At 43.5% G+C, this 18,627-nt stretch overlaps 30 non-coding genes across 30 annotated transcripts; all 30 read left to right on the top strand.

Annotated features, from left to right (window-relative positions):
• Positions 1–309: 309 nt before the first annotated feature.
• Positions 310–421, top strand: LOC128452356 (U5 spliceosomal RNA). The gene has a single exon (XR_008340853.1). It is a non-coding gene; the product is annotated as a U5 spliceosomal RNA (small nuclear RNA).
• Positions 422–602: 181 nt separating this feature from the next.
• On the top strand, positions 603–794 carry LOC128451688 (U2 spliceosomal RNA). The gene has a single exon (XR_008340224.1). It is a non-coding gene; the product is annotated as a U2 spliceosomal RNA (small nuclear RNA).
• Positions 795–1,308: 514 nt separating this feature from the next.
• LOC128452425 (U5 spliceosomal RNA) lies at positions 1,309–1,421 on the top strand. Its single transcript, XR_008340922.1, has one exon. It is a non-coding gene; the product is annotated as a U5 spliceosomal RNA (small nuclear RNA).
• Positions 1,422–1,601: 180 nt separating this feature from the next.
• Positions 1,602–1,793, top strand: LOC128451687 (U2 spliceosomal RNA). The gene has a single exon (XR_008340223.1). It is a non-coding gene; the product is annotated as a U2 spliceosomal RNA (small nuclear RNA).
• A 514-nt stretch (positions 1,794–2,307) lies between these two features.
• On the top strand, positions 2,308–2,420 carry LOC128452424 (U5 spliceosomal RNA). The gene has a single exon (XR_008340921.1). It is a non-coding gene; the product is annotated as a U5 spliceosomal RNA (small nuclear RNA).
• A 175-nt stretch (positions 2,421–2,595) lies between these two features.
• LOC128451686 (U2 spliceosomal RNA) lies at positions 2,596–2,787 on the top strand. Its single transcript, XR_008340222.1, has one exon. It is a non-coding gene; the product is annotated as a U2 spliceosomal RNA (small nuclear RNA).
• A 1,373-nt stretch (positions 2,788–4,160) lies between these two features.
• Positions 4,161–4,273, top strand: LOC128452423 (U5 spliceosomal RNA). Its single transcript, XR_008340920.1, has one exon. It is a non-coding gene; the product is annotated as a U5 spliceosomal RNA (small nuclear RNA).
• Positions 4,274–4,448: 175 nt separating this feature from the next.
• Positions 4,449–4,640, top strand: LOC128451685 (U2 spliceosomal RNA). Its single transcript, XR_008340221.1, has one exon. It is a non-coding gene; the product is annotated as a U2 spliceosomal RNA (small nuclear RNA).
• A 1,373-nt stretch (positions 4,641–6,013) lies between these two features.
• LOC128452422 (U5 spliceosomal RNA) lies at positions 6,014–6,126 on the top strand. The gene has a single exon (XR_008340919.1). It is a non-coding gene; the product is annotated as a U5 spliceosomal RNA (small nuclear RNA).
• Positions 6,127–6,306: 180 nt separating this feature from the next.
• Positions 6,307–6,498, top strand: LOC128451683 (U2 spliceosomal RNA). Its single transcript, XR_008340219.1, has one exon. It is a non-coding gene; the product is annotated as a U2 spliceosomal RNA (small nuclear RNA).
• A 514-nt stretch (positions 6,499–7,012) lies between these two features.
• LOC128452355 (U5 spliceosomal RNA) lies at positions 7,013–7,124 on the top strand. Its single transcript, XR_008340852.1, has one exon. It is a non-coding gene; the product is annotated as a U5 spliceosomal RNA (small nuclear RNA).
• A 181-nt stretch (positions 7,125–7,305) lies between these two features.
• On the top strand, positions 7,306–7,497 carry LOC128451682 (U2 spliceosomal RNA). The gene has a single exon (XR_008340218.1). It is a non-coding gene; the product is annotated as a U2 spliceosomal RNA (small nuclear RNA).
• A 514-nt stretch (positions 7,498–8,011) lies between these two features.
• On the top strand, positions 8,012–8,124 carry LOC128452421 (U5 spliceosomal RNA). Its single transcript, XR_008340918.1, has one exon. It is a non-coding gene; the product is annotated as a U5 spliceosomal RNA (small nuclear RNA).
• Positions 8,125–8,304: 180 nt separating this feature from the next.
• Positions 8,305–8,496, top strand: LOC128451681 (U2 spliceosomal RNA). The gene has a single exon (XR_008340217.1). It is a non-coding gene; the product is annotated as a U2 spliceosomal RNA (small nuclear RNA).
• Positions 8,497–9,010: 514 nt separating this feature from the next.
• LOC128452420 (U5 spliceosomal RNA) lies at positions 9,011–9,123 on the top strand. The gene has a single exon (XR_008340917.1). It is a non-coding gene; the product is annotated as a U5 spliceosomal RNA (small nuclear RNA).
• Positions 9,124–9,298: 175 nt separating this feature from the next.
• Positions 9,299–9,490, top strand: LOC128451680 (U2 spliceosomal RNA). Its single transcript, XR_008340216.1, has one exon. It is a non-coding gene; the product is annotated as a U2 spliceosomal RNA (small nuclear RNA).
• A 1,373-nt stretch (positions 9,491–10,863) lies between these two features.
• On the top strand, positions 10,864–10,976 carry LOC128452419 (U5 spliceosomal RNA). Its single transcript, XR_008340916.1, has one exon. It is a non-coding gene; the product is annotated as a U5 spliceosomal RNA (small nuclear RNA).
• A 180-nt stretch (positions 10,977–11,156) lies between these two features.
• On the top strand, positions 11,157–11,348 carry LOC128451679 (U2 spliceosomal RNA). Its single transcript, XR_008340215.1, has one exon. It is a non-coding gene; the product is annotated as a U2 spliceosomal RNA (small nuclear RNA).
• A 514-nt stretch (positions 11,349–11,862) lies between these two features.
• On the top strand, positions 11,863–11,974 carry LOC128452354 (U5 spliceosomal RNA). Its single transcript, XR_008340851.1, has one exon. It is a non-coding gene; the product is annotated as a U5 spliceosomal RNA (small nuclear RNA).
• A 181-nt stretch (positions 11,975–12,155) lies between these two features.
• On the top strand, positions 12,156–12,347 carry LOC128451678 (U2 spliceosomal RNA). The gene has a single exon (XR_008340214.1). It is a non-coding gene; the product is annotated as a U2 spliceosomal RNA (small nuclear RNA).
• Positions 12,348–12,861: 514 nt separating this feature from the next.
• On the top strand, positions 12,862–12,974 carry LOC128452417 (U5 spliceosomal RNA). Its single transcript, XR_008340914.1, has one exon. It is a non-coding gene; the product is annotated as a U5 spliceosomal RNA (small nuclear RNA).
• Positions 12,975–13,154: 180 nt separating this feature from the next.
• LOC128451676 (U2 spliceosomal RNA) lies at positions 13,155–13,346 on the top strand. Its single transcript, XR_008340213.1, has one exon. It is a non-coding gene; the product is annotated as a U2 spliceosomal RNA (small nuclear RNA).
• A 514-nt stretch (positions 13,347–13,860) lies between these two features.
• Positions 13,861–13,972, top strand: LOC128452353 (U5 spliceosomal RNA). Its single transcript, XR_008340850.1, has one exon. It is a non-coding gene; the product is annotated as a U5 spliceosomal RNA (small nuclear RNA).
• Positions 13,973–14,153: 181 nt separating this feature from the next.
• On the top strand, positions 14,154–14,345 carry LOC128451675 (U2 spliceosomal RNA). The gene has a single exon (XR_008340212.1). It is a non-coding gene; the product is annotated as a U2 spliceosomal RNA (small nuclear RNA).
• A 514-nt stretch (positions 14,346–14,859) lies between these two features.
• Positions 14,860–14,972, top strand: LOC128452416 (U5 spliceosomal RNA). The gene has a single exon (XR_008340913.1). It is a non-coding gene; the product is annotated as a U5 spliceosomal RNA (small nuclear RNA).
• A 180-nt stretch (positions 14,973–15,152) lies between these two features.
• On the top strand, positions 15,153–15,344 carry LOC128451674 (U2 spliceosomal RNA). Its single transcript, XR_008340211.1, has one exon. It is a non-coding gene; the product is annotated as a U2 spliceosomal RNA (small nuclear RNA).
• Positions 15,345–15,858: 514 nt separating this feature from the next.
• Positions 15,859–15,971, top strand: LOC128452415 (U5 spliceosomal RNA). Its single transcript, XR_008340912.1, has one exon. It is a non-coding gene; the product is annotated as a U5 spliceosomal RNA (small nuclear RNA).
• Positions 15,972–16,146: 175 nt separating this feature from the next.
• On the top strand, positions 16,147–16,338 carry LOC128451673 (U2 spliceosomal RNA). Its single transcript, XR_008340210.1, has one exon. It is a non-coding gene; the product is annotated as a U2 spliceosomal RNA (small nuclear RNA).
• A 1,373-nt stretch (positions 16,339–17,711) lies between these two features.
• On the top strand, positions 17,712–17,824 carry LOC128452414 (U5 spliceosomal RNA). The gene has a single exon (XR_008340911.1). It is a non-coding gene; the product is annotated as a U5 spliceosomal RNA (small nuclear RNA).
• Positions 17,825–18,004: 180 nt separating this feature from the next.
• Positions 18,005–18,196, top strand: LOC128451671 (U2 spliceosomal RNA). Its single transcript, XR_008340208.1, has one exon. It is a non-coding gene; the product is annotated as a U2 spliceosomal RNA (small nuclear RNA).
• The last annotated feature ends 431 nt before the right edge of the window (positions 18,197–18,627 follow it).

Genomic DNA, 18,627 nt, shown 5'->3' with positions numbered 1-18,627 from the left:
GAAGCGTTTGTCAAAAACTGAAACTGGTTTTCACTCAAGATCCTCTGGGAGACTTGGTGAGAAAGCAGAGTCAGCTTTTTGGACCCAATGTAAGTGGTTCAGGGATGTATCGCTTAAAAAGGCTTAAAAGCCAATCACTAGTCAGGGCAGGAGCAAATAAAGACTTGTATAATTTTGGTTGGCAGATGGGGGCGTGGTGGGAATGTTGTATACTAGAATCTGACATGCGGAAAGCAAAGAGAGGCCCACCGCGTAGGTGGTGACTGTGACCGAGAGGCTCCTCCGCTGCTCTCGAACAGAGGGCCATGCTGACTCTGGTTTCTCTTCATAACGCACAAGTCTTTCGCCTTTTACTAAAGACTTCCGTGGAGAGGAACACACATGAGTTGAATCTATTTTTGGCAGGCTTTGCTTAATGGCTGAGCCTTATGAAATTGTGAAAAGTCAAAGAATTGTCTAGGTCAGAAATCAAGTGTCCACAAAGGAGAGCTTAGGCGGAGGTGATGAGCAGCAGCCGTTGTTATGCACACCTACAAACGGGGTACCACAGCAAGGGAGATTTGCGCCAAGAGCTTGGCGTGGACATCCAACACTTGTGGATTATCGCTTCTCGGCCTTTTGGCTAAGATCAAGTGTAGTATCTGTTCTTATCAGTTTAATATCTGATATGTCCTCTATATGAGGACTACATATTAAGCAGATTTTTGGCAAGAGGAGCAGAAATTTGGAGCTTGCTCCCTTCTCTCCACGCATCGACCTAGCATTGCAGTGCCGCTGGGAACGGTGCACTCTGTTCTTACCTTGTAGAAAAGCAAACACTCAAACAATTGTGGAGTTTTAAAGGTGAATTCTACACTGGGTCAATGAAACTGAGGGAATGGCCTGGCAGAGTTTGACAAGTGTGCAAAACCGCTCTGATGACTCACTGCCTTGTGAAGTGATCCTGCATGACTCTGCACGGGGTCACAATGAGCTTCAACTGGATTCCAAATTGAATCAGAAGCGTTTGTCAAAAACTGAAACTGGTTTTCACTCAAGATCCTCTGGGAGACTTGGTGAGAAAGCAGAGTCAGCTTTTTGGACCCAATGTAAGTGGTTCAGGGATGTATCGCTTAAAAAGGCTTAAAAGCCAATCACTAGTCAGGGCAGGAGCAAATAAAGACTTGTATAATTTTGGTTGGCAGATGGGGGCGTGGTGGGAATGTTGTATACTAGAATCTGACATGCGGAAAGCAAAGAGAGGCCCACCGCGTAGGTGGTGACTGTGACCGAGAGGCTCCTCCGCTGCTCTCGAACAGAGGGCCATGCTGACTCTGGTTTCTCTTCATAACGCACAAGTCTTTCGCCTTTTACTAAAGACTTCCGTGGAGAGGAACACACATGAGTTGAATCTATTTTTGGCAGGCTTTGCTTTATGGCTGAGCCTTATGAAATTGTGAAAAGTCAAAGAATTGTCTAGGTCAGAAATCAAGTGTCCACAAAGGAGAGCTTAGGCGGAGGTGATGAGCAGCAGCCATTGTTATGCACACCTACAAACGGGGTACCACAGCAAGGGAGATTTGCGCCAAGAGCTTGGCGTGGACATCCAACACTTGTGGATTATCGCTTCTCGGCCTTTTGGCTAAGATCAAGTGTAGTATCTGTTCTTATCAGTTTAATATCTGATATGTCCTCTATATGAGGACTACATATTAAGCAGATTTTTGGCAAGAGGAGCAGAAATTTGGAGCTTGCTCCCTTCTCTCCACGCATCGACCTAGCATTGCAGTGCCGCTGGGAACGGTGCACTCTGTTCTTACCTTGTAGAAAAGCAAACACTCAAACAATTGTGGAGTTTTAAAGGTGAATTCTACACTGGGTCAATGAAACTGAGGGAATGGCCTGGCAGAGTTTGACAAGTGTGCAAAACCGCTCTGATGACTCACTGCCTTGTGAAGTGATCATGCATGACTCTGCACGGGGTCACAATGAGCTTCAACTGGATTCCAAATTGAATCAGAAGCGTTTGTCAAAAACTGAAACTGGTTTTCACTCAAGATCCTCTGGGAGACTTGGTGAGAAAGCAGAGTCAGCTTTTTGGACCCAATGTAAGTGGTTCAGGGATGTATCGCTTAAAAAGGCTTAAAAGCCAATCACTAGTCAGGGCAGGAGCAAATAAAGACTTGTATAATTTTGGTTGGCAGATGGGGGCGTGGTGGGAATGTTGTATACTAGAATCTGACATGCGGAAAGCAAAGAGAGGCCCACCGCGTAGGTGGTGACTGTGACCGAGAGGCTCCTCCGCTGCTCTCGAACAGAGGGCCATGCTGACTCTGGTTTCTCTTCATAACGCACAAGTCTTTCGCCTTTTACTAAAGACTTCCGTGGAGAGGAACACACATGAGTTGAATCTATTTTTGGCAGGCTTTGCTTTATGGCTGAGCCTTATGAAATTGTGAAAAGTCAAAGAATTGTCTAGGTCAGAAATCAAGTGTCCACAAAGGAGAGCTTAGGCGGAGGTGATGAGCAGCAGCCATTGTTATGCACACCTACAAACGGGGTACCACAGCAAGGGAGATTTGCGCCAAGAGCTTGGCGTGGACATCCTTGTCGATTATCGCTTCTCGGCCTTTTGGCTAAGATCAAGTGTAGTATCTGTTCTTATCAGTTTAATATCTGATATGTCCTCTATATGAGGACTACATATTAAGCAGATTTTTGGCAAGAGGAGCAGAAATTTGGAGCTTGCTCCCTTCTCTCCACGCATCGACCTAGCATTGCAGTGCCGCTGGGAACGGTGCACTCTGTTCTTACCTTGTAGAAAAGCAAACACTCAAACAATTGTGGAGTTTTAAAGGTGAATTCTACACTGGGTCAATGAAACTGAGGAAATGGCCTGGCAGAGTTTGACAAGTGTGCGAAACCGCTCTGATGACTCACTGCCTTGTGAAGTGATCATGCATGACTCTGCACGGGGTCACAATGAGCTTCAACTGGATTCCAAATTATATTTTACTCCTAGAAGGCTTCATCTGATGAAAGTTATAAATGATTCTACATGTACGTTATGTTCCTCCAAAGCGATCGGCAGCTTTTTTCATATGTTTTGGGAGTGTACACCTGTGGCAGAATTTTGGAAAATGATCTCCTTGAATCTATCTAAGTTGTTTAATATTAAGTTGCCTTGTTTGCCTGCTACATTCATTTTAAATGATTTATCAGGACTGGGGTTGACCCTGGACAAGAGGAAAGCGTTGTTGGCGGGATTCACTGCTGCAAAAAAACTTGTTGCTACACGCTGGAAACCTCCACACTCACTTTCTTTCCGAGCATGGATTTTAACATACTTGGACATTGTCTATTTAGAACTGTCAACAGCTCGAGTACATGGAGCCAAAGAATCCGCTATAAAGGCCTGGGAATCGCTCCTAACTGTCCTCCGTGCGCTTCAACTGTAATATGTGATTAAGGTTTCTTTAGGAAGCTGGATCCGGGATGTGGGTGGTTTGTGTTTGGGATAGTTTTATTTTATTTTATTCATTTATGTTATTTTATTTTATTTTATTTCCCTGTGTTTTATTACATACATATGTTATTGTTTTTGTATTAATGACCTATTGTATATTTGTGTTTGTTTATTTAATATTTTCATATATATATATTTTTTCTATTTTACTATTTGACTTATTCCTAGTTATTATTTTTCCTTTATTGTTTACCTTTGTGTGTCTATATACATTGACAGGTATGAGTACATGTGAATATATATGTTGTTATTGATTACTGTAACATTGATCTGTACCTTGCTACATTTCTCAGTAAAATAAAAAGTTGATCACAAAAAAAAAAAAACTGGATTCCAAATTGAATCAGAAGCGTTTGTCAAAAACTGAAACTGGTTTTCACTCAAGATCCTCTGGGAGACTTGGTGAGAAAGCAGAGTCAGCTTTTTGGACCCAATGTAAGTGGTTCAGGGATGTATCGCTTAAAAAGGCTTAAAAGCCAATCACTAGTCAGGGCAGGAGCAAATAAAGACTTGTATAATTTTGGTTGGCAGATGGGGGCGTGGTGGGAATGTTGTATACTAGAATCTGACATGCGGAAAGCAAAGAGAGGCCCACCGCGTAGGTGGTGACTGTGACCGAGAGGCTCCTCCGCTGCTCTCGAACAGAGGGCCATGCTGACTCTGGTTTCTCTTCATAACGCACAAGTCTTTCGCCTTTTACTAAAGACTTCCGTGGAGAGGAACACACATGAGTTGAATCTATTTTTGGCAGGCTTTGCTTTATGGCTGAGCCTTATGAAATTGTGAAAAGTCAAAGAATTGTCTAGGTCAGAAATCAAGTGTCCACAAAGGAGAGCTTAGGCGGAGGTGATGAGCAGCAGCCATTGTTATGCACACCTACAAACGGGGTACCACAGCAAGGGAGATTTGCGCCAAGAGCTTGGCGTGGACATCCTTGTCGATTATCGCTTCTCGGCCTTTTGGCTAAGATCAAGTGTAGTATCTGTTCTTATCAGTTTAATATCTGATATGTCCTCTATATGAGGACTACATATTAAGCAGATTTTTGGCAAGAGGAGCAGAAATTTGGAGCTTGCTCCCTTCTCTCCACGCATCGACCTAGCATTGCAGTGCCGCTGGGAACGGTGCACTCTGTTCTTACCTTGTAGAAAAGCAAACACTCAAACAATTGTGGAGTTTTAAAGGTGAATTCTACACTGGGTCAATGAAACTGAGGAAATGGCCTGGCAGAGTTTGACAAGTGTGCGAAACCGCTCTGATGACTCACTGCCTTGTGAAGTGATCATGCATGACTCTGCACGGGGTCACAATGAGCTTCAACTGGATTCCAAATTATATTTTACTCCTAGAAGGCTTCATCTGATGAAAGTTATAAATGATTCTACATGTACGTTATGTTCCTCCAAAGCGATCGGCAGCTTTTTTCATATGTTTTGGGAGTGTACACCTGTGGCAGAATTTTGGAAAATGATCTCCTTGAATCTATCTAAGTTGTTTAATATTAAGTTGCCTTGTTTGCCTGCTACATTCATTTTAAATGATTTATCAGGACTGGGGTTGACCCTGGACAAGAGGAAAGCGTTGTTGGCGGGATTCACTGCTGCAAAAAAACTTGTTGCTACACGCTGGAAACCTCCACACTCACTTTCTTTCCGAGCATGGATTTTAACATACTTGGACATTGTCTATTTAGAACTGTCAACAGCTCGAGTACATGGAGCCAAAGAATCCGCTATAAAGGCCTGGGAATCGCTCCTAACTGTCCTCCGTGCGCTTCAACTGTAATATGTGATTAAGGTTTCTTTAGGAAGCTGGATCCGGGATGTGGGTGGTTTGTGTTTGGGATAGTTTTATTTTATTTTATTCATTTATGTTATTTTATTTTATTTTATTTCCCTGTGTTTTATTACATACATATGTTATTGTTTTTGTATTAATGACCTATTGTATATTTGTGTTTGTTTATTTAATATTTTCATATATATATATTTTTTCTATTTTACTATTTGACTTATTCCTAGTTATTATTTTTCCTTTATTGTTTACCTTTGTGTGTCTATATACATTGACAGGTATGAGTACATGTGAATATATATGTTGTTATTGATTACTGTAACATTGATCTGTACCTTGCTACATTTCTCAGTAAAATAAAAAGTTGATCACAAAAAAAAAAAAACTGGATTCCAAATTGAATCAGAAGCGTTTGTCAAAAACTGAAACTGGTTTTCACTCAAGATCCTCTGGGAGACTTGGTGAGAAAGCAGAGTCAGCTTTTTGGACCCAATGTAAGTGGTTCAGGGATGTATCGCTTAAAAAGGCTTAAAAGCCAATCACTAGTCAGGGCAGGAGCAAATAAAGACTTGTATAATTTTGGTTGGCAGATGGGGGCGTGGTGGGAATGTTGTATACTAGAATCTGACATGCGGAAAGCAAAGAGAGGCCCACCGCGTAGGTGGTGACTGTGACCGAGAGGCTCCTCCGCTGCTCTCGAACAGAGGGCCATGCTGACTCTGGTTTCTCTTCATAACGCACAAGTCTTTCGCCTTTTACTAAAGACTTCCGTGGAGAGGAACACACATGAGTTGAATCTATTTTTGGCAGGCTTTGCTTTATGGCTGAGCCTTATGAAATTGTGAAAAGTCAAAGAATTGTCTAGGTCAGAAATCAAGTGTCCACAAAGGAGAGCTTAGGCGGAGGTGATGATCAGCAGCCATTGTTATGCACACCTACAAACGGGGTACCACAGCAAGGGAGATTTGCGCCAAGAGCTTGGCGTGGACATCCAACACTTGTGGATTATCGCTTCTCGGCCTTTTGGCTAAGATCAAGTGTAGTATCTGTTCTTATCAGTTTAATATCTGATATGTCCTCTATATGAGGACTACATATTAAGCAGATTTTTGGCAAGAGGAGCAGAAATTTGGAGCTTGCTCCCTTCTCTCCACGCATCGACCTAGCATTGCAGTGCCGCTGGGAACGGTGCACTCTGTTCTTACCTTGTAGAAAAGCAAACACTCAAACAATGGTGGAGTTTTAAAGGTGAATTCTACACTGGGTCAATGAAACTGAGGGAATGGCCTGGCAGAGTTTGACAAGTGTGCAAAACCGCTCTGATGACTCACTGCCTTGTGAAGTGATCATGCATGACTCTGCACGGGGTCACAATGAGCTTCAACTGGATTCCAAATTGAATCAGAAGCGTTTGTCAAAAACTGAAACTGGTTTTCACTCAAGATCCTCTGGGAGACTTGGTGAGAAAGCAGAGTCAGCTTTTTGGACCCAATGTAAGTGGTTCAGGGATGTATCGCTTAAAAAGGCTTAAAAGCCAATCACTAGTCAGGGCAGGAGCAAATAAAGACTTGTATAATTTTGGTTGGCAGATGGGGGCGTGGTGGGAATGTTGTATACTAGAATCTGACATGCGGAAAGCAAAGAGAGGCCCACCGCGTAGGTGGTGACTGTGACCGAGAGGCTCCTCCGCTGCTCTCGAACAGAGGGCCATGCTGACTCTGGTTTCTCTTCATAACGCACAAGTCTTTCGCCTTTTACTAAAGACTTCCGTGGAGAGGAACACACATGAGTTGAATCTATTTTTGGCAGGCTTTGCTTAATGGCTGAGCCTTATGAAATTGTGAAAAGTCAAAGAATTGTCTAGGTCAGAAATCAAGTGTCCACAAAGGAGAGCTTAGGCGGAGGTGATGAGCAGCAGCCGTTGTTATGCACACCTACAAACGGGGTACCACAGCAAGGGAGATTTGCGCCAAGAGCTTGGCGTGGACATCCAACACTTGTGGATTATCGCTTCTCGGCCTTTTGGCTAAGATCAAGTGTAGTATCTGTTCTTATCAGTTTAATATCTGATATGTCCTCTATATGAGGACTACATATTAAGCAGATTTTTGGCAAGAGGAGCAGAAATTTGGAGCTTGCTCCCTTCTCTCCACGCATCGACCTAGCATTGCAGTGCCGCTGGGAACGGTGCACTCTGTTCTTACCTTGTAGAAAAGCAAACACTCAAACAATTGTGGAGTTTTAAAGGTGAATTCTACACTGGGTCAATGAAACTGAGGGAATGGCCTGGCAGAGTTTGACAAGTGTGCAAAACCGCTCTGATGACTCACTGCCTTGTGAAGTGATCCTGCATGACTCTGCACGGGGTCACAATGAGCTTCAACTGGATTCCAAATTGAATCAGAAGCGTTTGTCAAAAACTGAAACTGGTTTTCACTCAAGATCCTCTGGGAGACTTGGTGAGAAAGCAGAGTCAGCTTTTTGGACCCAATGTAAGTGGTTCAGGGATGTATCGCTTAAAAAGGCTTAAAAGCCAATCACTAGTCAGGGCAGGAGCAAATAAAGACTTGTATAATTTTGGTTGGCAGATGGGGGCGTGGTGGGAATGTTGTATACTAGAATCTGACATGCGGAAAGCAAAGAGAGGCCCACCGCGTAGGTGGTGACTGTGACCGAGAGGCTCCTCCGCTGCTCTCGAACAGAGGGCCATGCTGACTCTGGTTTCTCTTCATAACGCACAAGTCTTTCGCCTTTTACTAAAGACTTCCGTGGAGAGGAACACACATGAGTTGAATCTATTTTTGGCAGGCTTTGCTTTATGGCTGAGCCTTATGAAATTGTGAAAAGTCAAAGAATTGTCTAGGTCAGAAATCAAGTGTCCACAAAGGAGAGCTTAGGCGGAGGTGATGAGCAGCAGCCATTGTTATGCACACCTACAAACGGGGTACCACAGCAAGGGAGATTTGCGCCAAGAGCTTGGCGTGGACATCCAACACTTGTGGATTATCGCTTCTCGGCCTTTTGGCTAAGATCAAGTGTAGTATCTGTTCTTATCAGTTTAATATCTGATATGTCCTCTATATGAGGACTACATATTAAGCAGATTTTTGGCAAGAGGAGCAGAAATTTGGAGCTTGCTCCCTTCTCTCCACGCATCGACCTAGCATTGCAGTGCCGCTGGGAACGGTGCACTCTGTTCTTACCTTGTAGAAAAGCAAACACTCAAACAATTGTGGAGTTTTAAAGGTGAATTCTACACTGGGTCAATGAAACTGAGGGAATGGCCTGGCAGAGTTTGACAAGTGTGCAAAACCGCTCTGATGACTCACTGCCTTGTGAAGTGATCATGCATGACTCTGCACGGGGTCACAATGAGCTTCAACTGGATTCCAAATTGAATCAGAAGCGTTTGTCAAAAACTGAAACTGGTTTTCACTCAAGATCCTCTGGGAGACTTGGTGAGAAAGCAGAGTCAGCTTTTTGGACCCAATGTAAGTGGTTCAGGGATGTATCGCTTAAAAAGGCTTAAAAGCCAATCACTAGTCAGGGCAGGAGCAAATAAAGACTTGTATAATTTTGGTTGGCAGATGGGGGCGTGGTGGGAATGTTGTATACTAGAATCTGACATGCGGAAAGCAAAGAGAGGCCCACCGCGTAGGTGGTGACTGTGACCGAGAGGCTCCTCCGCTGCTCTCGAACAGAGGGCCATGCTGACTCTGGTTTCTCTTCATAACGCACAAGTCTTTCGCCTTTTACTAAAGACTTCCGTGGAGAGGAACACACATGAGTTGAATCTATTTTTGGCAGGCTTTGCTTTATGGCTGAGCCTTATGAAATTGTGAAAAGTCAAAGAATTGTCTAGGTCAGAAATCAAGTGTCCACAAAGGAGAGCTTAGGCGGAGGTGATGAGCAGCAGCCATTGTTATGCACACCTACAAACGGGGTACCACAGCAAGGGAGATTTGCGCCAAGAGCTTGGCGTGGACATCCTTGTCGATTATCGCTTCTCGGCCTTTTGGCTAAGATCAAGTGTAGTATCTGTTCTTATCAGTTTAATATCTGATATGTCCTCTATATGAGGACTACATATTAAGCAGATTTTTGGCAAGAGGAGCAGAAATTTGGAGCTTGCTCCCTTCTCTCCACGCATCGACCTAGCATTGCAGTGCCGCTGGGAACGGTGCACTCTGTTCTTACCTTGTAGAAAAGCAAACACTCAAACAATTGTGGAGTTTTAAAGGTGAATTCTACACTGGGTCAATGAAACTGAGGAAATGGCCTGGCAGAGTTTGACAAGTGTGCGAAACCGCTCTGATGACTCACTGCCTTGTGAAGTGATCATGCATGACTCTGCACGGGGTCACAATGAGCTTCAACTGGATTCCAAATTATATTTTACTCCTAGAAGGCTTCATCTGATGAAAGTTATAAATGATTCTACATGTACGTTATGTTCCTCCAAAGCGATCGGCAGCTTTTTTCATATGTTTTGGGAGTGTACACCTGTGGCAGAATTTTGGAAAATGATCTCCTTGAATCTATCTAAGTTGTTTAATATTAAGTTGCCTTGTTTGCCTGCTACATTCATTTTAAATGATTTATCAGGACTGGGGTTGACCCTGGACAAGAGGAAAGCGTTGTTGGCGGGATTCACTGCTGCAAAAAAACTTGTTGCTACACGCTGGAAACCTCCACACTCACTTTCTTTCCGAGCATGGATTTTAACATACTTGGACATTGTCTATTTAGAACTGTCAACAGCTCGAGTACATGGAGCCAAAGAATCCGCTATAAAGGCCTGGGAATCGCTCCTAACTGTCCTCCGTGCGCTTCAACTGTAATATGTGATTAAGGTTTCTTTAGGAAGCTGGATCCGGGATGTGGGTGGTTTGTGTTTGGGATAGTTTTATTTTATTTTATTCATTTATGTTATTTTATTTTATTTTATTTCCCTGTGTTTTATTACATACATATGTTATTGTTTTTGTATTAATGACCTATTGTATATTTGTGTTTGTTTATTTAATATTTTCATATATATATATTTTTTCTATTTTACTATTTGACTTATTCCTAGTTATTATTTTTCCTTTATTGTTTACCTTTGTGTGTCTATATACATTGACAGGTATGAGTACATGTGAATATATATGTTGTTATTGATTACTGTAACATTGATCTGTACCTTGCTACATTTCTCAGTAAAATAAAAAGTTGATCACAAAAAAAAAAAAACTGGATTCCAAATTGAATCAGAAGCGTTTGTCAAAAACTGAAACTGGTTTTCACTCAAGATCCTCTGGGAGACTTGGTGAGAAAGCAGAGTCAGCTTTTTGGACCCAATGTAAGTGGTTCAGGGATGTATCGCTTAAAAAGGCTTAAAAGCCAATCACTAGTCAGGGCAGGAGCAAATAAAGACTTGTATAATTTTGGTTGGCAGATGGGGGCGTGGTGGGAATGTTGTATACTAGAATCTGACATGCGGAAAGCAAAGAGAGGCCCACCGCGTAGGTGGTGACTGTGACCGAGAGGCTCCTCCGCTGCTCTCGAACAGAGGGCCATGCTGACTCTGGTTTCTCTTCATAACGCACAAGTCTTTCGCCTTTTACTAAAGACTTCCGTGGAGAGGAACACACATGAGTTGAATCTATTTTTGGCAGGCTTTGCTTTATGGCTGAGCCTTATGAAATTGTGAAAAGTCAAAGAATTGTCTAGGTCAGAAATCAAGTGTCCACAAAGGAGAGCTTAGGCGGAGGTGATGAGCAGCAGCCATTGTTATGCACACCTACAAACGGGGTACCACAGCAAGGGAGATTTGCGCCAAGAGCTTGGCGTGGACATCCAACACTTGTGGATTATCGCTTCTCGGCCTTTTGGCTAAGATCAAGTGTAGTATCTGTTCTTATCAGTTTAATATCTGATATGTCCTCTATATGAGGACTACATATTAAGCAGATTTTTGGCAAGAGGAGCAGAAATTTGGAGCTTGCTCCCTTCTCTCCACGCATCGACCTAGCATTGCAGTGCCGCTGGGAACGGTGCACTCTGTTCTTACCTTGTAGAAAAGCAAACACTCAAACAATGGTGGAGTTTTAAAGGTGAATTCTACACTGGGTCAATGAAACTGAGGGAATGGCCTGGCAGAGTTTGACAAGTGTGCAAAACCGCTCTGATGACTCACTGCCTTGTGAAGTGATCATGCATGACTCTGCACGGGGTCACAATGAGCTTCAACTGGATTCCAAATTGAATCAGAAGCGTTTGTCAAAAACTGAAACTGGTTTTCACTCAAGATCCTCTGGGAGACTTGGTGAGAAAGCAGAGTCAGCTTTTTGGACCCAATGTAAGTGGTTCAGGGATGTATCGCTTAAAAAGGCTTAAAAGCCAATCACTAGTCAGGGCAGGAGCAAATAAAGACTTGTATAATTTTGGTTGGCAGATGGGGGCGTGGTGGGAATGTTGTATACTAGAATCTGACATGCGGAAAGCAAAGAGAGGCCCACCGCGTAGGTGGTGACTGTGACCGAGAGGCTCCTCCGCTGCTCTCGAACAGAGGGCCATGCTGACTCTGGTTTCTCTTCATAACGCACAAGTCTTTCGCCTTTTACTAAAGACTTCCGTGGAGAGGAACACACATGAGTTGAATCTATTTTTGGCAGGCTTTGCTTAATGGCTGAGCCTTATGAAATTGTGAAAAGTCAAAGAATTGTCTAGGTCAGAAATCAAGTGTCCACAAAGGAGAGCTTAGGCGGAGGTGATGAGCAGCAGCCGTTGTTATGCACACCTACAAACGGGGTACCACAGCAAGGGAGATTTGCGCCAAGAGCTTGGCGTGGACATCCAACACTTGTGGATTATCGCTTCTCGGCCTTTTGGCTAAGATCAAGTGTAGTATCTGTTCTTATCAGTTTAATATCTGATATGTCCTCTATATGAGGACTACATATTAAGCAGATTTTTGGCAAGAGGAGCAGAAATTTGGAGCTTGCTCCCTTCTCTCCACGCATCGACCTAGCATTGCAGTGCCGCTGGGAACGGTGCACTCTGTTCTTACCTTGTAGAAAAGCAAACACTCAAACAATTGTGGAGTTTTAAAGGTGAATTCTACACTGGGTCAATGAAACTGAGGGAATGGCCTGGCAGAGTTTGACAAGTGTGCAAAACCGCTCTGATGACTCACTGCCTTGTGAAGTGATCCTGCATGACTCTGCACGGGGTCACAATGAGCTTCAACTGGATTCCAAATTGAATCAGAAGCGTTTGTCAAAAACTGAAACTGGTTTTCACTCAAGATCCTCTGGGAGACTTGGTGAGAAAGCAGAGTCAGCTTTTTGGACCCAATGTAAGTGGTTCAGGGATGTATCGCTTAAAAAGGCTTAAAAGCCAATCACTAGTCAGGGCAGGAGCAAATAAAGACTTGTATAATTTTGGTTGGCAGATGGGGGCGTGGTGGGAATGTTGTATACTAGAATCTGACATGCGGAAAGCAAAGAGAGGCCCACCGCGTAGGTGGTGACTGTGACCGAGAGGCTCCTCCGCTGCTCTCGAACAGAGGGCCATGCTGACTCTGGTTTCTCTTCATAACGCACAAGTCTTTCGCCTTTTACTAAAGACTTCCGTGGAGAGGAACACACATGAGTTGAATCTATTTTTGGCAGGCTTTGCTTTATGGCTGAGCCTTATGAAATTGTGAAAAGTCAAAGAATTGTCTAGGTCAGAAATCAAGTGTCCACAAAGGAGAGCTTAGGCGGAGGTGATGATCAGCAGCCATTGTTATGCACACCTACAAACGGGGTACCACAGCAAGGGAGATTTGCGCCAAGAGCTTGGCGTGGACATCCGACACTTGTGGATTATCGCTTCTCGGCCTTTTGGCTAAGATCAAGTGTAGTATCTGTTCTTATCAGTTTAATATCTGATATGTCCTCTATATGAGGACTACATATTAAGCAGATTTTTGGCAAGAGGAGCAGAAATTTGGAGCTTGCTCCCTTCTCTCCACGCATCGACCTAGCATTGCAGTGCCGCTGGGAACGGTGCACTCTGTTCTTACCTTGTAGAAAAGCAAACACTCAAACAATGGTGGAGTTTTAAAGGTGAATTCTACACTGGGTCAATGAAACTGAGGGAATGGCCTGGCAGAGTTTGACAAGTGTGCAAAACCGCTCTGATGACTCACTGCCTTGTGAAGTGATCATGCATGACTCTGCACGGGGTCACAATGAGCTTCAACTGGATTCCAAATTGAATCAGAAGCGTTTGTCAAAAACTGAAACTGGTTTTCACTCAAGATCCTCTGGGAGACTTGGTGAGAAAGCAGAGTCAGCTTTTTGGACCCAATGTAAGTGGTTCAGGGATGTATCGCTTAAAAAGGCTTAAAAGCCAATCACTAGTCAGGGCAGGAGCAAATAAAGACTTGTATAATTTTGGTTGGCAGATGGGGGCGTGGTGGGAATGTTGTATACTAGAATCTGACATGCGGAAAGCAAAGAGAGGCCCACCGCGTAGGTGGTGACTGTGACCGAGAGGCTCCTCCGCTGCTCTCGAACAGAGGGCCATGCTGACTCTGGTTTCTCTTCATAACGCACAAGTCTTTCGCCTTTTACTAAAGACTTCCGTGGAGAGGAACACACATGAGTTGAATCTATTTTTGGCAGGCTTTGCTTAATGGCTGAGCCTTATGAAATTGTGAAAAGTCAAAGAATTGTCTAGGTCAGAAATCAAGTGTCCACAAAGGAGAGCTTAGGCGGAGGTGATGAGCAGCAGCCGTTGTTATGCACACCTACAAACGGGGTACCACAGCAAGGGAGATTTGCGCCAAGAGCTTGGCGTGGACATCCAACACTTGTGGATTATCGCTTCTCGGCCTTTTGGCTAAGATCAAGTGTAGTATCTGTTCTTATCAGTTTAATATCTGATATGTCCTCTATATGAGGACTACATATTAAGCAGATTTTTGGCAAGAGGAGCAGAAATTTGGAGCTTGCTCCCTTCTCTCCACGCATCGACCTAGCATTGCAGTGCCGCTGGGAACGGTGCACTCTGTTCTTACCTTGTAGAAAAGCAAACACTCAAACAATTGTGGAGTTTTAAAGGTGAATTCTACACTGGGTCAATGAAACTGAGGGAATGGCCTGGCAGAGTTTGACAAGTGTGCAAAACCGCTCTGATGACTCACTGCCTTGTGAAGTGATCCTGCATGACTCTGCACGGGGTCACAATGAGCTTCAACTGGATTCCAAATTGAATCAGAAGCGTTTGTCAAAAACTGAAACTGGTTTTCACTCAAGATCCTCTGGGAGACTTGGTGAGAAAGCAGAGTCAGCTTTTTGGACCCAATGTAAGTGGTTCAGGGATGTATCGCTTAAAAAGGCTTAAAAGCCAATCACTAGTCAGGGCAGGAGCAAATAAAGACTTGTATAATTTTGGTTGGCAGATGGGGGCGTGGTGGGAATGTTGTATACTAGAATCTGACATGCGGAAAGCAAAGAGAGGCCCACCGCGTAGGTGGTGACTGTGACCGAGAGGCTCCTCCGCTGCTCTCGAACAGAGGGCCATGCTGACTCTGGTTTCTCTTCATAACGCACAAGTCTTTCGCCTTTTACTAAAGACTTCCGTGGAGAGGAACACACATGAGTTGAATCTATTTTTGGCAGGCTTTGCTTTATGGCTGAGCCTTATGAAATTGTGAAAAGTCAAAGAATTGTCTAGGTCAGAAATCAAGTGTCCACAAAGGAGAGCTTAGGCGGAGGTGATGAGCAGCAGCCATTGTTATGCACACCTACAAACGGGGTACCACAGCAAGGGAGATTTGCGCCAAGAGCTTGGCGTGGACATCCAACACTTGTGGATTATCGCTTCTCGGCCTTTTGGCTAAGATCAAGTGTAGTATCTGTTCTTATCAGTTTAATATCTGATATGTCCTCTATATGAGGACTACATATTAAGCAGATTTTTGGCAAGAGGAGCAGAAATTTGGAGCTTGCTCCCTTCTCTCCACGCATCGACCTAGCATTGCAGTGCCGCTGGGAACGGTGCACTCTGTTCTTACCTTGTAGAAAAGCAAACACTCAAACAATTGTGGAGTTTTAACGGTGAATTCTACACTGGGTCAATGAAACTGAGGGAATGGCCTGGCAGAGTTTGACAAGTGTGCAAAACCGCTCTGATGACTCACTGCCTTGTGAAGTGATCATGCATGACTCTGCACGGGGTCACAATGAGCTTCAACTGGATTCCAAATTGAATCAGAAGCGTTTGTCAAAAACTGAAACTGGTTTTCACTCAAGATCCTCTGGGAGACTTGGTGAGAAAGCAGAGTCAGCTTTTTGGACCCAATGTAAGTGGTTCAGGGATGTATCGCTTAAAAAGGCTTAAAAGCCAATCACTAGTCAGGGCAGGAGCAAATAAAGACTTGTATAATTTTGGTTGGCAGATGGGGGCGTGGTGGGAATGTTGTATACTAGAATCTGACATGCGGAAAGCAAAGAGAGGCCCACCGCGTAGGTGGTGACTGTGACCGAGAGGCTCCTCCGCTGCTCTCGAACAGAGGGCCATGCTGACTCTGGTTTCTCTTCATAACGCACAAGTCTTTCGCCTTTTACTAAAGACTTCCGTGGAGAGGAACACACATGAGTTGAATCTATTTTTGGCAGGCTTTGCTTTATGGCTGAGCCTTATGAAATTGTGAAAAGTCAAAGAATTGTCTAGGTCAGAAATCAAGTGTCCACAAAGGAGAGCTTAGGCGGAGGTGATGAGCAGCAGCCATTGTTATGCACACCTACAAACGGGGTACCACAGCAAGGGAGATTTGCGCCAAGAGCTTGGCGTGGACATCCTTGTCGATTATCGCTTCTCGGCCTTTTGGCTAAGATCAAGTGTAGTATCTGTTCTTATCAGTTTAATATCTGATATGTCCTCTATATGAGGACTACATATTAAGCAGATTTTTGGCAAGAGGAGCAGAAATTTGGAGCTTGCTCCCTTCTCTCCACGCATCGACCTAGCATTGCAGTGCCGCTGGGAACGGTGCACTCTGTTCTTACCTTGTAGAAAAGCAAACACTCAAACAATTGTGGAGTTTTAAAGGTGAATTCTACACTGGGTCAATGAAACTGAGGAAATGGCCTGGCAGAGTTTGACAAGTGTGCGAAACCGCTCTGATGACTCACTGCCTTGTGAAGTGATCATGCATGACTCTGCACGGGGTCACAATGAGCTTCAACTGGATTCCAAATTATATTTTACTCCTAGAAGGCTTCATCTGATGAAAGTTATAAATGATTCTACATGTACGTTATGTTCCTCCAAAGCGATCGGCAGCTTTTTTCATATGTTTTGGGAGTGTACACCTGTGGCAGAATTTTGGAAAATGATCTCCTTGAATCTATGTAAGTTGTTTAATATTAAGTTGCCTTGTTTGCCTGCTACATTCATTTTAAATGATTTATCAGGACTGGGGTTGACCCTGGACAAGAGGAAAGCGTTGTTGGCGGGATTCACTGCTGCAAAAAAACTTGTTGCTACACGCTGGAAACCTCCACACTCACTTTCTTTCCGAGCATGGATTTTAACATACTTGGACATTGTCTATTTAGAACTGTCAACAGCTCGAGTACATGGAGCCAAAGAATCCGCTATAAAGGCCTGGGAATCGCTCCTAACTGTCCTCCGTGCGCTTCAACTGTAATATGTGATTAAGGTTTCTTTAGGAAGCTGGATCCGGGATGTGGGTGGTTTGTGTTTGGGATAGTTTTATTTTATTTTATTCATTTATGTTATTTTATTTTATTTTATTTCCCTGTGTTTTATTACATACATATGTTATTGTTTTTGTATTAATGACCTATTGTATATTTGTGTTTGTTTATTTAATATTTTCATATATATATATTTTTTCTATTTTACTATTTGACTTATTCCTAGTTATTATTTTTCCTTTATTGTTTACCTTTGTGTGTCTATATACATTGACAGGTATGAGTACATGTGAATATATATGTTGTTATTGATTACTGTAACATTGATCTGTACCTTGCTACATTTCTCAGTAAAATAAAAAGTTGATCACAAAAAAAAAAAAACTGGATTCCAAATTGAATCAGAAGCGTTTGTCAAAAACTGAAACTGGTTTTCACTCAAGATCCTCTGGGAGACTTGGTGAGAAAGCAGAGTCAGCTTTTTGGAACCAATGTAAGTGGTTCAGGGATGTATCGCTTAAAAAGGCTTAAAAGCCAATCACTAGTCAGGGCAGGAGCAAATAAAGACTTGTATAATTTTGGTTGGCAGATGGGGGCGTGGTGGGAATGTTGTATACTAGAATCTGACATGCGGAAAGCAAAGAGAGGCCCACCGCGTAGGTGGTGACTGTGACCGAGAGGCTCCTCCGCTGCTCTCGAACAGAGGGCCATGCTGACTCTGGTTTCTCTTCATAACGCACAAGTCTTTCGCCTTTTACTAAAGACTTCCGTGGAGAGGAACACACATGAGTTGAATCTATTTTTGGCAGGCTTTGCTTTATGGCTGAGCCTTATGAAATTGTGAAAAGTCAAAGAATTGTCTAGGTCAGAAATCAAGTGTCCACAAAGGAGAGCTTAGGCGGAGGTGATGAGCAGCAGCCATTGTTATGCACACCTACAAACGGGGTACCACAGCAAGGGAGATTTGCGCCAAGAGCTTGGCGTGGACATCCAACACTTGTGGATTATCGCTTCTCGGCCTTTTGGCTAAGATCAAGTGTAGTATCTGTTCTTATCAGTTTAATATCTGATATGTCCTCTATATGAGGACTACATATTAAGCAGATTTTTGGCAAGAGGAGCAGAAATTTGGAGCTTGCTCCCTTCTCTCCACGCATCGACCTAGCATTGCAGTGCCGCTGGGAACGGTGCACTCTGTTCTTACCTTGTAGAAAAGCAAACACTCAAACAATTGTGGAGTTTTAAAGGTGAATTCTACACTGGGTCAATGAAACTGAGGGAATGGCCTGGCAGAGTTTGACAAGTGTGCAAAACCGCTCTGATGACTCACTGCCTTGTGAAGTGATCCTGCATGACTCTGCACGGGGTCACAATGAGCTTCAACTGGATTCCAAATTGAATCAGAAGCGTTTGTCAAAAACTGAAACTGGTTTTCACTCAAGATCCTCTGGGAGACTTGGTGAGAAAGCAGAGTCAGCTTTTTGGACCCAATGTAAGTGGTTCAGGGATGTATCGCTTAAAAAGGCTTAAAAGCCAATCACTAGTCAGGGCAGGAGCAAATAAAGACTTGTATAATTTTGGTTGGCAGATGGGGGCGTGGTGGGAATGTTGTATACTAGAATCTGACAT

The sequence above is a fragment of the Pleuronectes platessa genome, chromosome 11, assembly GCF_947347685.1.
Source record: "Pleuronectes platessa chromosome 11, fPlePla1.1, whole genome shotgun sequence".
Lineage (NCBI taxonomy): Eukaryota > Metazoa > Chordata > Actinopteri > Pleuronectiformes > Pleuronectidae > Pleuronectes > Pleuronectes platessa.
The sequence above is the reverse complement of the archived record's forward strand: the minus strand, read 5'-3'. Positions and strand labels throughout refer to the sequence as shown.